This window comes from Podarcis filfolensis (assembly GCF_964270895.1).
Source record: "Podarcis filfolensis genome assembly, chromosome: 12".
NCBI classification, from domain to species: domain Eukaryota; kingdom Metazoa; phylum Chordata; class Lepidosauria; order Squamata; family Lacertidae; genus Podarcis; species Podarcis filfolensis.
The window spans coordinates 22,040,725-22,056,244 of record NC_139614.1 but is presented as its reverse complement, the minus strand read 5'-3'; the positions used below and the strand labels follow the sequence as shown (position 1 = coordinate 22,056,244).

At 42.5% G+C, this 15,520-nt stretch overlaps 1 protein-coding gene across 7 annotated transcripts in view; it reads left to right on the top strand.

Moving 5' to 3' along the window:
* Window positions 1–15,520, top strand: part of CREB5 (cAMP responsive element binding protein 5) — a 264,799-nt gene that overhangs the window by 45,406 nt on the left and 203,873 nt on the right. For 3 of the 7 annotated variants that reach the window (XM_083578731.1, XM_083578729.1, XM_083578735.1), the window contains exon 2: window positions 13,749–13,879. The gene's annotated coding sequence lies outside the window, so the exon portion shown is untranslated. Of the gene's footprint in view, window positions 1–4,947; window positions 5,009–13,748; window positions 13,880–15,520 lie in introns of those variants that run through there. The other 4 variants (XM_083578730.1, XM_083578734.1, XM_083578732.1 and 1 more) reach the window with 4 other exon arrangements.

The window sequence follows — 15,520 nt, the reverse complement described above, 5'->3', positions numbered from 1 at the left end:
TGTGCAAGTAGAGGCAAATCTTCCCATTCCAACAGAGATCTCTTGTCACATTTTTCTTTCGCTTGCCAAAGGAACCTCTGCTCCATGAATCTGACAATGGGCAGAGTTGGCCTGCCAGGCTCTGCAATATATTTATATTGTGCTACCTGTTCTACCAGTGATAAATTCAAACTATTGTCTAGAATCTTAGAAATCTACTCTCTGCCTTGCTCAGTTGGAGGAGCTGAGCTTAGATGCTATGTTTATCCTGCCAGCAAATGGCAACAGCCGTCAACTCCATTGTGAAACGAATAGCAGGACTCTCCTTCTGGAGGAATGAAAAGACAGTGGTGTCTCTTAATCTAGTTAGCTGCGTTTCTGTTGGATGTGCCCTAAATTTCACGCTCAGCTTCGGCCTCCTCCTTTGATAATCTCCAGAGAGCCCTTGGGTACAGAAAGCCATTATGTTAATTGGCTAGCAAATTTGTTAAATGTGCAGAATGGGCTAAAGGTCACTACATATGCAGTACATCACAGTGCAGAGAAGTGGTTAAGTGTTTGGTAGTGCTCCAACACAACAGGAAAAGGAAGGGTTGCAAGGGCACAGAGCTGCACAGAGCTGCGTTTTCAAGATCCAGTCTGCTGATTTCTTTATTACTCCTCATTGCATACAACCCAGCATGCATCTGTTGCGCTGCTATAGCCCTTCCATAAGCCCAACACTCCGACATACATTATAATGCTAGTTTTAAATGGCCCAGGGTCACCTGGATCCAGCCCATTTGCTCCTTTCTTATTTCTTTACAGTGGTACCTCAGGTTAAGTACTTAATTCGTTCTGGATGTCCGTTCTTAACCTGAAACTGTTCTTAACCTGAGGTACCACTTTAGCTAATGGGGCCTCCTGCTGCTGCCGCCGCACAATTTCTGTTCTCATCCTGAGGTAAAGTTATTAACCTGAGGTACTACTTCCGGGTTAGTGGAGTCTGTAACCTGAAGCGTCTGTAACCTGTAGCGTCTGTAACCCGAGGTACCACTGTACTTGATTCCCCCCCGCCCGCCCCATGTAGTCCAACATGCAACCTAGATTTTTGCATTTATTTTTATTTTCCACCCCCTATTGAGAAACTGGTCTTATTCCCAAAATAAAAGCTTGTTGCCAACTGATTCCGCATTACCCTACAGAGGGTCCATTTGCAAACCGATGAAAGTGGTCCCAGCAATAGGGGTTATATCTAATATTTTTGGGTGTATACCAAGATTGCAGCCACCTCTTTCTTCTTCATTTGCCTTGGGTGCATGCAGGAAGCAAAAGGCATGGATAACCTATTAAAGGGAGGGTTTTCAAATTAAAGGGGGTAGCCACACCTACCTTGGTGGGGGCAGAACCTGGAATCAATTTAGACTGAAAGCGCCATGTGGAGGACAAGCACAAACGATTCCAGATTGAAGTTTCAGGTAGGTAGCCATGTTGGTCTGACACAGTCAAAATAAATTTAAAAAATGGAAAATTGTCCAATAGCACCTTAGAGACCAACTAAATTTGTTCTGGGTATAAGCTTTTGTGTGCATGCACATGAAAGCTTATACACTGGTACCTCAGTTTAAGTACTTAATTCGTTCCGGAGGTCCGTACTTAACCTGAAACTGTTCTTAACCTGAAGCACCACTGTAGCTAATGGGGCCTCCTGCTGCTGCCGCGCCACCGGAGCATGATTTCTGTTCTCATCCTGAAGCAAAGTTCTTAACCTGAAGCATATGTAACCTGAGGTACCACTGTACCCAGAACAAACCTAGTTGGTTTCTAAGATGCTACTGTACAATTTTTCATTTTTTATTTATTTATTTCAATTCCAGATTGAGTAAAACTACATTTGGGGGGGGGTAGTACAAATGGAGTTGTATGCGTGCACCTTCCAGTCTGTGCCACAGTAACTCACTCCACATTACAAGGTTCTCTAGCCTCCTTCCTCTCTTTCGTCTCCTTTCCTGTTCCTTTCAAGGTACATTCCTGCTCCTTTGGCTTGTGCCTTATTTTCTCCCACCTCTTGTTACCAGCACAACACATTCATTGTTGTCTTCCTTGGGTGTGGCCTGTGAAGCAGCTTCCCCAGACTGAGCCTTGGGCTACATTGCTTTATGAAGCACCTATGAAATGCTCTACCTCAGCAGGACATGCAGTTAAGGTCCCTGAGACATTATTTGCTTGCCAGGTTCTATGTACGGAAAGTCTCCTCAGTCTGGGAACATAAAAGTTAAGAAGATTACGCTTGACCAGCTCTAGATTTGTGAGATGACTTCCAGCTTCTGAGAACCCTAACCATGATATATAAAAAAATGATAGACATGCGAAAACAAAATAAGGCACAAGAAAGAAAGTGTGAGACATACTTTGAATATTTTTTATTTCACAAATGCTTGTCTAGTCATATTCTATCTCTGCTGCCCCACCCCCAAAGCTATCCAAATACCAAGCAACTAGTCACCTCTTTTAGCTACCATATGAAGATAATAACGAGAAATGCTCACACAAAAGTAATTCCTTGGTCAACTTGATGTGAAACTATAAGGACATAAAAATGTAACAGTTCTACACCTTTCAACACCAACTTGACCCATTACCAGCCACTAATAGTAGTATGTTTATACAGCAATCTGAGAGGAAATGTCCATGGCCATCTTACCTTGTGCCTTCAGAACCAAGTCATTTTAAAATTAATATTTATGAACATTTTAACTATTTAATATGACAAAATATCAGGGTTTTTTCCCAAGCCCAGAGTTCAGCACCTTTCAGGTGGGTGTCATTGCCATTCAAAGTGAACAAGGGTGAGTTCATGGTGAGTTGTGGCACCTCTATTTCTAAAAAGAAAAGCACTGCAAAACATCTATCAGTTATCTATCTATCTATCTATCTATCTATCTATCTATCATCTATCTATCTATCTATCTATCATCTATATTTACCCGATCACATTTTGTATTTGCTTAAATTTGCATCTCTAAGCTGATAGTATGTGCCATATTTTGCTTTATTTGCTTAAATTTGCATCTCTAAGCTGATAGTATGTGCCATATTTTGCTTTAATGCTGATGAAAACAATTTGTGAAGCTTAGTAAAGGTAAAGGACCCCTGACAGTTAAGTCATCCTTTCCTGAACTAAGCCTGGGTTCTGTTTGTGGAAGAGGTCAGAGTTCCCTGGGCTGAAGGGGACCAATGTACTTCCAGATATTTTGGAACAAACTCCCATCAGCCTTTGCCAGCACGGTCAATGTCTGGGATAATGAGAACTGTAGTCCACAACATCAGGAGGCACCACACTAGCTACTCTTGTCCCCAGCCATAGAAGTAAGAGATAAGCTATTTCCAAAAGCATGTTATATTTATGGGGCAGTTCCCAAGAGAAAAGGTGGAACAACAATCCAATCAGAACAGGATTCTGACTGTCTCAGGGCAGGTTTACATGTACATGGAATTGCTGAGTTCATGGACGAAACTCCTAAAGGTGTAAACATTAGGAGATGTTTCTGACCCTTTCAGATACTTTATGTGGACTGATGCAAAAAACTGGGTCTATGTGAGGATGTGCAATGAGCATTATGGTTGAGGAAGGTCTTTGGATAGAGTTGTACAGTCCAGGAGGTTTCATTATCAGGTTTGGCACAGTGTCATCTGGTGAACCCGCCCCCCAGTCAGTATACCTGAAGGAGCATCTCCACTCCCATCGTTCAGCCCGGACAATGGGCTCCAAGGACCTTCTGGCGGTTCCCTCACTGTGAGAAGTGAGGTGACAGGGAACCAGGCAGAGGACCTTCTCAGTAGTGGCACCCGCTCTGTGGAATGCCCTCCCATCAGATATCAAGGAAATAAACAACTACCTGACTTTTAGAAGACATCTGAAGGTAGCCTTATTTAGGGAAGTTTTTAATGTTTGATGTTTTATTGTGTTTTTAATATTTTGTTGGGAGCTGCCCAGAGTGGCTGGGTAAACCCAGTCAAATGAGCAGGGTATAAATAATAAATTATTATGATTATAACATTCTCTCTCTCTCTCTCTCTCTCTCTCTCTCTCTCTCTCTCACACACACACACACACACACACACACACACACACCATGAGCCCTGATGTGGAGGCTTATCAGACAGTGGACAGCAACATTAGAACTCTAAGCACCAGATGACTTGGGATTTAAATTTCTTCCAGTGCTCCAGTGCAAGCCCTGCTATAGTATTGGTCCAGGGCACTGTGAAGAATGTAAGTGACAGTCTTCATTGAGCTGCTGGAAAATGCCATGTTCTGACACCAGCCCTGGGGCCATGTAGGTAGGCAACTGCCACACCCTTCACCATTCTAGAGAATCATTCAGCCTCAGGAGCAGTGGGAGAAGGGATGGGGCAAGGAAGCAACTATAGTGGGAAGGAGCAGATTGGAAAGCCACATTTTATGAGCAGAAATCCACTTGCTGGTGTCTAGATCCACATTTTATAATACTGTACTAACCTCCCAAATAAAATGGATCATATAAATACTGGTTCCTGTAATTAATTTTTGTGTGTGTGTAATACTGTAAATTCTGTAATTACCAGTAGTTGCTGTTTTTTCAGAGGGTGGGGTCTTTTATGACTATGTTTGATTAGGAGCAAAAGAATACATAAAGGTTACCTGGTGAGTTATAAATGACCAGCATTCCCCATCAGTTCTCATTTGTCCCCAGGAATTCTCATTTAGGCTGAGAGATTTAGGCTGATCTTGTGTTTTAAGCTGGTATAGATATACTCACATTGCAATATAGCGCTGTATGTTCCTTGTTGGTTTTAGAAACTTCAGAAATATCTTAAGATGAACCAGGAGGCAAAAGGTGCCTGGAAATGTTTTTCAAAGTTTGCATTGAGAGGGGGAAAAAGAACCTTACATCTGTTCTTGGTATGAAAGTCAGCTGAACAGGCTTGTGTTGTTGTTTTCCCCAGGATGCCTTTCATGTTTCCCCCTCTTTCTCTTCAGAACGCCAGCTATTTATTTACGCTCAAGGTAGGCCCATTCTTTTATCTCCTGGTGTACTGTAAACTAAAGCAATTAGCATACTGGAATTACAGTACAGTCTCTCTCTCTCTTAAAAAAACCCTCTGTCAATATTATTTTTGGAGGGAAACCTCTTAATGAACTGTAGACAAATAACAACAACAGGAACGGTTGCTTGGTGTTCAGCAACGAAAGTTGTTGCTTGTAAGTCACAACGCCACATGCGATGAGCCCATGAATAAAAATGAGAGGGCAGCCCTTTGACAGGACCCCATCTGCAAGCATCCGAGAAAGCGTCTCAAGTGTTGTGTATTTACCAGATGTTGCTAAGAGCTCTCACTGGAGCAGGCATTGGCTTGCCTGGCCTTTGTACACTTTTAAATTATTTATTATTATTTATTATTATATATTTATTTATACCCCACCTTGTCCCCAGATGGGACTCAAGGCAACATATACATAAATTTATTTATCTCAGAAATGTTTCAGTAGGCATCAAATGCATTACACTAGGAGCATAATTCCATAGCCCTTTAGAACTATTGTGCCCAAACAGTCCTGACTGACTGACTGACGGACTGACTGACCCATGGAATCCATATCGCCTAAGGTGGGCCACATTCACACCATACATTTAAAGGCCTGTAATACCACTTTAGAGGGAAGCGGGTGGCGCTGTGGGTTAAACCACAGAGCCTAGGACTTGCCGATCAGAAGGTCGGTGGTTCGAATCCCTGCAACGGGGTGAGCTCCCGTTGCTTGGTCCCTGCTCCTGTCAACCTAGCAGTTTGAAAGCGCGTCAAAGTGCAAGTAGATAAATAGGTACCACTCCGGCGGGAAGGTAAACGGCATTTCCGTGCGCTGCTCTGGTTCGCCAGAAGCGGCTTAGTCATGCTGGCCACATGACCTGGAAGCTGTATGCCGGCTCCCTCGGCCTATAGAGCGAGATGAGCGCCGCAACCCCAGAGTCGTCTGCGACTGGACCTAATGGTCAGGGGTACCTTTACCTTTACCTATTCTCCTCACAGAGCTACTATTTCCAGTGTTTCCAGTGAAGAGGGATAAATTGTTAAGCCACTCTGAAAACTGTAGCTCAGTGAGGTTCTCCTAATGACCCACTGAATTGGTTGCAAGTAAAGAGGTAGGTAGGTGAGGACAGGCTAAGGCTGGTGGAGGAGCACCCAATTCAGCCTACTGGACTGCACGTAAGTGTCATTTACTAAAATCATCGCATGGCCATGGGAGTCATATTCCTTTACCACTTTTCATATTTCTCCAGTCTTCTCTCTCCCCACCCCACTCCACAATATCTCCTGCTACTTCACATTCTTGCGTTGCCAGTTTACAGTACTCCAATCCCTGTTCTTGTCCTTTTTATATTTTGGGCTCTCTAGGTTCTAACTTACAACATGTAGATGGCACAGTTTAAGGTAGTTTTAGGCTCTGGGTTTTGCAGTCTTCTGGAGCGGGTAGATACTTTGGGGGAGCCTCCTCTTCATTCTGTGGAGTGGCTGCCTTGACTTCTCACCCAAAGGCCTGCCCTGTGACCCTGGTACACCCCGTTAATGTCTTTCTCAGCTCAAATGTTTGGAGATATGTAACTGGCTTCTGAGCCATGAATTGTATTTCTCCACTCTATGGGAATTTTCAATTCACGAATGCCATGAGCTACACTAGGGGAAATTCCCTTCTTGCATCCAAAAGGTGATGATTGGATTTGGAAGATGGACGTAAAACTTCACCAGGGTAAGTCCATGAGGGAAATTGGGATCTGTATCTAACATAATATTTGATCTCTGTTCTGTCCTTAAAAAAAAATCTGTTTCAGATACTTTCTCCATTCAAGGTTCAGTACTGTTTTCTGTTTTTATACCTATATTTACTAAAAGAAAGCCTATAGCAAGTTGTTTTGGTACTCCCATTCTTTGAATACTTGTCCCTCTCCTTATCCTACAATCTATGATCCCTTGGAGGTCACATGGGAGGGACTTATTCCGCAACCTCCATCTTGGAGGGACATTCCGCAACCTTCATCTTGGAACTGAGTGTACAAGTTGAACTTGTGGCTACAACAGCAGCGTAAATTTTGTGTGTATGTGCTTTCCTTGTTGCCCCGGTCCCTACTTTCTGTAACATATTTTTCCCTGATGAAGAATTCTGGAGAACTCAGATGATTGCTACAATTTTTGACATTTTGATTTATATAGATTGATAGAGGACCCTTCCTTTTAATAAATAAATAAGATTCCAGTACGATTGTATTTCTGTATGCAGTCAGCATTTACATATAATTGCATAACACTACACTGAAAGCACCACTGAGATTTGAGGTTCCAGCCATCGATCATGCTAAGGCCTGTTTAGAAAGCCACACATGTGGAATTCTTCCTAGCATCCAGACCCATTTGGAAATATTTTAATCCAGGAAAATATGGGTGACAGATCCTTTACCATAGCAGCACAAACAGCCACAAGTGTAATAATGAATCCTGTATGTGTACATATGTGGAAAGCTTGATGCTAGCTGTTTTTAAAACAAGCACTTCAGCTGGACAGAAGGAAAAACATCATACTCCATTTCATTCCAATGATCCTGAAAATTGGTGGGAGGGTTTACTCAGGCAGGGAGAAACTGGTAACAAAGTTTGCCATTAACTCTTCCTTCACCATGTTTTGAATGATGCTGTTTTTAGAGTAATTCCAGAAAACTAGCCATGCTAATGGATTTACTGCCCCCAGAAAATAAATCAACCAAGATGATCATTATGGCATTTGAGAGACTAACTGGTTTATTGTGGCACGAGTTTGTGTAGGCAGTACCCTACATCAGATGCATGAAATAGACCATGAAGGTAGCAGATATATGTGTGGGCTGAAGTCTACTGTAGGACATAGTAGATTACAAATAAGAAAAAAGCTCAATATACTGGACGACTGTGTGTGCATGATGAATATAACTAAATTTAATGCAGTTTCATTTTGGTAATGTCTTCCATCTCAGTGCTTAAGAAGAAGGTGCATTTGCTTTCTTCCTATAGCATAACTGGAAAAGTAAAAATCCCGATCTCATGTATCCAGTGTAGAAGCTAGAAAATGTTAGTTTGCGGGTCATTCCTTTGTATCAAGCTGGGCAAATTGCAGAGGTTGACAGTGATGACCAGCATGCAAGGATGCAAGATGTGTTGTTACAAACAAGTCAGTGTGAGCCTCAGGCCTCTGCACTTGCCTTCATGCGCACAGGGCGGCGATTTAAAGCTTCTTGTCCTGTTTTTGGCCCCTTAAACATCAGTTTCCTGTTTCTGATTAATATGGGAGTTTGTAGTTTGTACGAACCACATTTAGGTAGCAAGCCAGCATAGATATCAAACTAGGATATCAAACTGAGTTTGCTTAAAATGGGAAACTTGTGTGTGTGTGTGTGTGTGTGTGTGTGTGTGTGTGTAGACTAGGAGTGGAAGTTTAAAACCTTTCCCCACTTGTGTTCAAGTGTGGGAGTATGTAAATGTAAGGCTTGTGTGCTCAAAACAAGAAACCACGCTGTTTGGTCTGAACTGGGTGCATGTCTTCACTAGCCACCTCAGTCAATTCGAGATTCCAGTTCAATTCTCCATCCTCTGTGACGTACGCAGGCAAAATAGCAACAGACAGGGCTTTTTCCCCCAACCAGAACTCACCAGAATTCAGTTCCAGCACCTCCCAGGTGGGCACCATTGCCATTCTAAGACAATGAGGGGAATTTCATGGTGAGTTCCGGCACCTCTTTTTCTCGAAAAATAGCACTGGCAAATGACAGCCACACAAGAGAGAGCTGTCCGCAGATTGAGTGCAACTCTGAAGTTTGCAGCAGTACGGAACGAATCTGTAGAAACATTTCCCCACAAAGAACCCAGAGAAGACTGAGTGCAACCAGTGCCCACAGAATGCTAACTTCTAGGAATGGGGGGAAACAAAACTCGAGGGGAGTTGGGAATAATGCCCACAGGAACTTGGGCTAAATGCTATGGGATACTTCAAGATTCACAGGCAAGGCAAGTTCCCATTTGTTCACTGCTTGTTTCTTTCATCAAACACTTAATAATGTATAGTGAGGAGCTGGTGCGTGACTGAAGATGCATGATAAACATCAACGCTGGCATGCATCTCCCTCCTTCATGGTTTAGAGTGTTCTGTGAAGCATGCTGTAGTGTAGACAAACAGAAACTTGTCTGTCCCGTAACACTGGAAGTTGTCCCAAGTCAAGCATGAAGAACCAATGTCTGGCATGTGGACTTTCTAAGAGAGACCAGCATGCAGCGAACTAGAGTCCTCTCCTCTCTTTTTCATGTTTCTCATGAATCCATGTGGATTTTACATTCCATTGAAGCTTTTTTTTTAAATTAAAAAATACGTATTATTTCTCCATAGAAAACAAATATGCCCATAGTGAATAGTTTTCAGGGCTGAGCCTCTGACCTAGACTGGGTGGATGTACGACAATTACTCTGTCCCTTTCTTAAGGGTTAATCACAAGGTTGAAAACTCTGCAACATTCAGTCAGGATGGAGCTGAAGGCTGAAATGTCACTTTTGAAACAGGGTTAAGAAGGTCGCACAGCTGCAAATAATAATAGCTCGATGAAAATCAGATTCTGACTGCAACCCACTTCAAGAATAACATTGGAACAGGAAACAAGCCTGCGTGATATTCTTACGAGTTAAGCCGTACAAATTTTTGCAGATATTTTATTTAGTTATTTGTTTTTTATGAGGAGACTGAAAGGAGAATAGGGTCCAGTGATTTCACGCCATTCCTTTCCAGCAGTTGTGCAAAGACAACGTTGTGCTAATCTGATATACCCACAAGGGTAAGATACAAAGTGAGCAGTGAAATATTTGAGGAGTGGTCATTTGAGGAGTGGGCTTGTTGTTTAACGTGCTGTATTTCTGAATTCTTTTTTTGTTCTCTGGAGGTGTTTCCAAACCTGTGGAAAATCTGAAGGGCCAAACCCCCCCCCCAAACTTCAGGTTACTTAAATATGTCTGTAATTTGCTCCTGGCTGTGTTAGGGACCATGCTTTGCAATGTATATTCACTAACCCCGTGACAGATTGACAGTGAGGCTGTGCCCATGTTGGGCTGAGGTGGAGATACTTGTGGCCCTGCTCTCCTTTCACATCATTTGTCAAGTAAGCAGCCTCTGCATCTCCCTCCAGGAAAATATTTGCTTGGAATCTAAGACAGTGAGAGAGGCTGTTTACCAGCACCTGCCCCACATTGGCCTTGTTTCTGAGTTTGAAATGTGGGAAGAGCTTGAGGTGGTTTATGAGTGGGCTGCCTTGGTGTATAGACAGGAAGGCATTGAAGAGGGGTTGTGACTAAGTTGATTTTGATGTATGAGGAACATGGGTTGGATACAGAATGGCCATGCTGGCAGATTACGGGTGCTAGTGCAGGTAAATGGCAGGTTATGGGTGCTAGAGCAGGTAAGACAGTGCCACAGGTAAGAGTTAGGGTGGCATGTAGGAGGGAAGGGTTTGAGTAGTCATGGCAACATCCCTCCTTCCTGCCCGAGGGCATCTTGCTCAGGGTTCCTTCAAACTTGGCAGTACCACTGAAGATGTACCTGGACATTGCACTGAAGATGTACCTGGACATTGTAATCTCTCTCGTTCAATTTTAAACACATGTTTTGAGATGGGGGTAGTGGTGACGGCGGATTAATTTACACAAGAATATTACAACAGTATTTGGGTTTTATTTCCAATACATGCGAAGAAGTCCCTTCTCCCTATTATGTATCATTGGCATCTTGAGAGACAACGGAGTGTGCCTCTGGGGGTGAAGTTCAACTGCTGGAGAATCACAGTGCCTGCTGTGGCTGTAGAGACCAGTAACTCATAAGTGCTGCCTCCTGCGTTGTTTTTGCTGCCTTAGCAGCACGGAAGTGACCTCTCTGGGGTGCAAGCTTGGGCATTGTGTATGGAGGTCCTGGGCTGCCCAGACAACAAGACTTGCCACATCTCAGTCTTGCTGATGTGGTCCAAAGGAAAGGAGAGCAATACGTTTTACACCAGCTTGGCTGCAGGAGTTGCCTATGTATGATATGTACCGTATTTTTCGCTCCATAAGACGCACCTATTTTTTAGAGGGGGAATGCAAGAAAAAAAATATTCTTTAAAGGGAGTGCTGAGCAGAGCCTGTATGCATTCCAGGCTCTGCTCAGCGCTCCCTTTCACAAGCTGCGTGGAGTGTGTGTGCGGCGCTTGCAGGCTTTTCCCCAAGGAGGGAGAAGGGGAATCACTGACAGGCTGCCCTTCTCCCTCCTCGGGGAAAAGCCCCCAAGAGCCGCACACACGCTCCACGTGGCTCTTGGGGGCTTTTCCGGGAGGTGGGGAAAGGAACTGAGGGACTAAGCCAGAAGCTAGAACAGCAAGAGGGAGTGCTGCACAACTTTCCCTCTTGCTGTTCTAGCTTCTGGGATAGCCGCACGAAGCCTCTTCAGGGCAGCGGGATGAAGGCTCCCACTGCCCTGAAGAGGCTTCGCATGGCTAAGCCAGAAGATAGAACAGCTAAAGGGAGCGCTGCGCAGCGATCCTTCTTGCGGTTCTGGCTTCTGGGATAGCTGCGCAGCCTGCATTCGCTCCATAAGACGCACACACATTTCCCCTTACTTCTTAGGAGGGGAAAAGTGTGCCTTATAGAGCGGAAAATACGGTATGTATATATATATATGCAGCTTATCACAGTCACACAAGCAGTTTGTGAAGATTATGGAAAAGTCAGAATGTACTCCCTCTCTATAGCTATGCGAATTACCCATTAGAGAATACACATTGAACAATATTGGCGTGAACACAGTTCTGTCTTCAGCCAATCTTTATCCACACTCTTTCAGTCTGAATGCCATGTATCTTTCTGCCTCGTGCTGAGTGAGTGATATTTCATCGGTGTGTCAGGCTTCAACAATGCAGTGGGCTTCCTAGCATATGTAGGCTGCCAATACCGTGCTTTCCTTGGTCACTACAGGGCAATGAATTTTGAAAGATGTTGTTAACATCTACATTAAATCCTAAGCTTCTTTTCACTTGCACAACTACGCTAATACTTTCAGAAACTGGTATATAATGATTACAAGTACAATTGTTTCGATTCTGAAATTAAGATGTCAGTTCCCATATATTTTACTATATACCATATGTCCGAAATTTCGTGGATGCAGCCAGCATTCAGTCCTTGCAAACAGTGTCCAGGTGGAAATTGCTGAAATGTCTGGGGAAACCCTGGCGTATGGCCCATGTCAGTAGTGTAGATTTGGGTGACTTTAATTAAAAATAGCTCAAAACCTCCTTTTTTAGCTCAACAACTTTGGGGGAAAAATAAAAAGAAAAAAGCTCAACAACCCTAATTTCACTTACTTAAGTTCAGTGGGATATCCTTTCTGCGGACTAAGGGTTTGTGGAGATATTATCATTCTGCACGGTCTCAACCCTATCTGTACTTGATCTTTGAACTCTGCTGTCTCTTTTGTATAGTCCTGTGCTGAATTCTTTTTAATGAGATCTGACACAAAGAATCCTGAAAGGGTCAGCTAATTTCACAAGGGATGAAAATGTTTGCAAAGTGCTCCCTCTGCAAAGTCTGAATTCCACCCTGTTTTCCTGTTATGCAAGCTGGTCTTCCACCATGACCTGTTCCTTTGGTCTTCCTGTAGCATCTGTACCAGCAAGCTTTACTTCGCCTCATGTTCCTGAGCAGCAGGAACATCTATGTTGAGGCGGGTTGAGGAGGGAAAGTTAATTCTACTTACTGCTGCACTAGCTGCAAAAGTTCTGCTTTGTACAAAGGTCTGTCTTGGGTGATTCTCCAAGGCCAGCCTTTGATTTCTTAGTACCCCAAACTGTTGACCTGTGAGCAGCACTTCAGATGCAGTTGCTGCTATCATACCCTCCAAGTGTCCTGATTTCCCAGGGACATTTCTGGAATTACGAAAGCCATCATGGCTTCTGTTTTGATCCTGGAAGGTCCCCATTTTCCCTACCAGGAATTTTGTTTACCAGGAGTTTGTTTTTATCTTTATTCATTTTAAGACCTGCTATTTCTCTGGATTTTTTTATCTCTTCTGGTGCTTTCGGGAGTGACTCTGTTGGTTCTTCTACAGATATCACCACAACATCTGCGAAAGCTTTTAATTTATATTTTCTCTGTCCCACCCCTATTCCTTTAATTTCTTGATTACATCTTATTCTTTTCACCAAAACTTCTAAAACTATTATAAACAATAAAGGTGACAGTGGACAACCTCGTCTCGTTCCTTTGGTTATTTTGCAGTTCTCAGCCAGGACATTACTTTATGGCAACTTTGCTGATTGTTCAGTATATATTGCCTTAACTTCTTTTATAAAAATGTCTCCGTAATTTCGTTGAAAAATTGCTTCTTGTGTTAAAACTGCTAAAGCTCCAGAATATTGCGGCCGAGCCTGTTTCACATGTTACAGAAAATTTAGTCCCACATTCATAGATAATCCTGTAGTTTTATTCAGATTAAGATATGTTTGGTTGTCGGCTTCCACTGAGGAAAAAGAAAGACTAAGGAAATCCCACTTTATAATGGAAGAAAGATAAGGAGAGCTGTGACCCACCTTATTTCTCCCTCTAATTTCTATGTAATATTTGAACAGAATACTGCCCTGCTGCGTATAGTTCTTTTGATCCAAGACAATTGTTTGTGGGTTGCCATAAAATTTTCTCACCAGCTTTTCCCTCTTATTTAGATAGCACCAGCAGAGCAATAAAGGCCTGTGTTGAAATAGCAACAGACTCTTCGCTTGAAGTTTGCCTCTTGACCCAGAGTTGAAGAATGTGAGCAGGACAGTGTGGTACCTTCTTCTAATAAATGTAAAGTGTAAGTTTCTCAAAGCCTTTCACTAATATGAAGCGTTTTTAAGATTTATTAACACGAAATGAAAAAGGGTATTTTTGGAAATATTACCGGTAATTCCTGTAAGTAAGAGATTTCTATGGCGTCTTGATGCATATCCATATTAGAGTTGTCTAATGTAATATAAGCAAGCAAGCAAGCATGACATTAGTTTATTTCAGAAAGAAACCACTATACAGTGGCACCTTGGTTCTCAAACGCCTTGGTTCTCAAACACCTTAGTTCTCAAATGCTGAAAACCCAGAAGTAAGTGTTCGAACAATTTTCAGAAACCGAACGTCCGATACGGTTGTCGGCTATTATTTCCGGGGCACCTGCACCACTCAGAAGCTGCGCCTTGGTTTTCAAACATTTTGGAAGTCAAACGGACTTCCGGAATGGATTAAGTTTGGCGCTTTTGTTTTTGCTATTTATTTTGCGTTTTTGTTTTTGAGATTTTTTTGGTCAATTTGTTTTTGGGACTGTGTGGAACCCAGTTCAGCTACTGATTAATTGGTTGTGTGACTGCGGAAATGGATAAAAGCCCCCCATCTAAACAATGAGTATCATCAGTGCAGGTAATAAAAACTAATAATTGGACTGTCTTTATTTATTTTATAGTACAGTACATTGATTATTGCTTTCATTGTATGGATCAAAGGTCTTGTTGGATAGTAAAATTCATGTTAAATTGCTGTTTTATGGGTTGTTTTTTAAAGTCTGGAACAGATTAACCTGTTTTGCATTACTTTCTATGGGAAAGCACGCCTTGGTTTTGGAATGCTTTGGTTTTGGAACGGACTTCCGGAACGGATGAAGTTTGAGAACCAAGGTGACACTGTAGTTTGCTCAAGGGCCGGCTTGTCCTGCTAACCTGGAAAGAACTCACTGCAGCAAAAGAAGCCAAGTGAGATTTTTAGGCTGACCTACCACCTGCTCCTGCTTTATTTCAGCATTCTCTTTAGGCTTCTTGTGACTCAGTTTGTTTCAGTTGACATATGTGTTTATCAGTGTAAGGAAACAATATTATAGCCACCCTAGTAAACACAGCTTGCAATCTGCAAGCATTAGGATGTAGTACACTGTGTTGCAGAGCATTGGACTAGATGAATCTTGAGGCGTCCTTTCCAAATCTGCAATTCTATGATTCCATGAGTCTACTGGAAATATCCTCCTCAAATCATTGATTGGTAAAAGCCAATGAAACATGAGCATGTGTCCCATTTTTTCCCACACTTTCACCAGCTTCTCGGTGTGTGAGAGATTTGCTATATCAACCAAGAATGCCAGTCCCCAAAAATGGGACAATAATGTGACAGAATCTCCAGATTTTTAAACTAACAAATATCCCTGTAAAATTGAATCAGAATGACTCAAGAGATATACAGTAGACGAAATGGATGTAATTTGTTGCTAACGAGTTCATTGGAAGTTCTAAACTTAATAAGCATGAGTTGCTATTTTATGGATGAAGGTAGCAAAGCAATGGAAAGCAACTTGCAATTTGCCACAAGGAATGTTCCAGAACTGAAGTGAGTTTTTCCACGGAGTGACATGGTCAATACTGTTTCTCCAACAAGGATCCATATATTTGCAATTTAGGTTATTGGTTTCCCATTATATAAC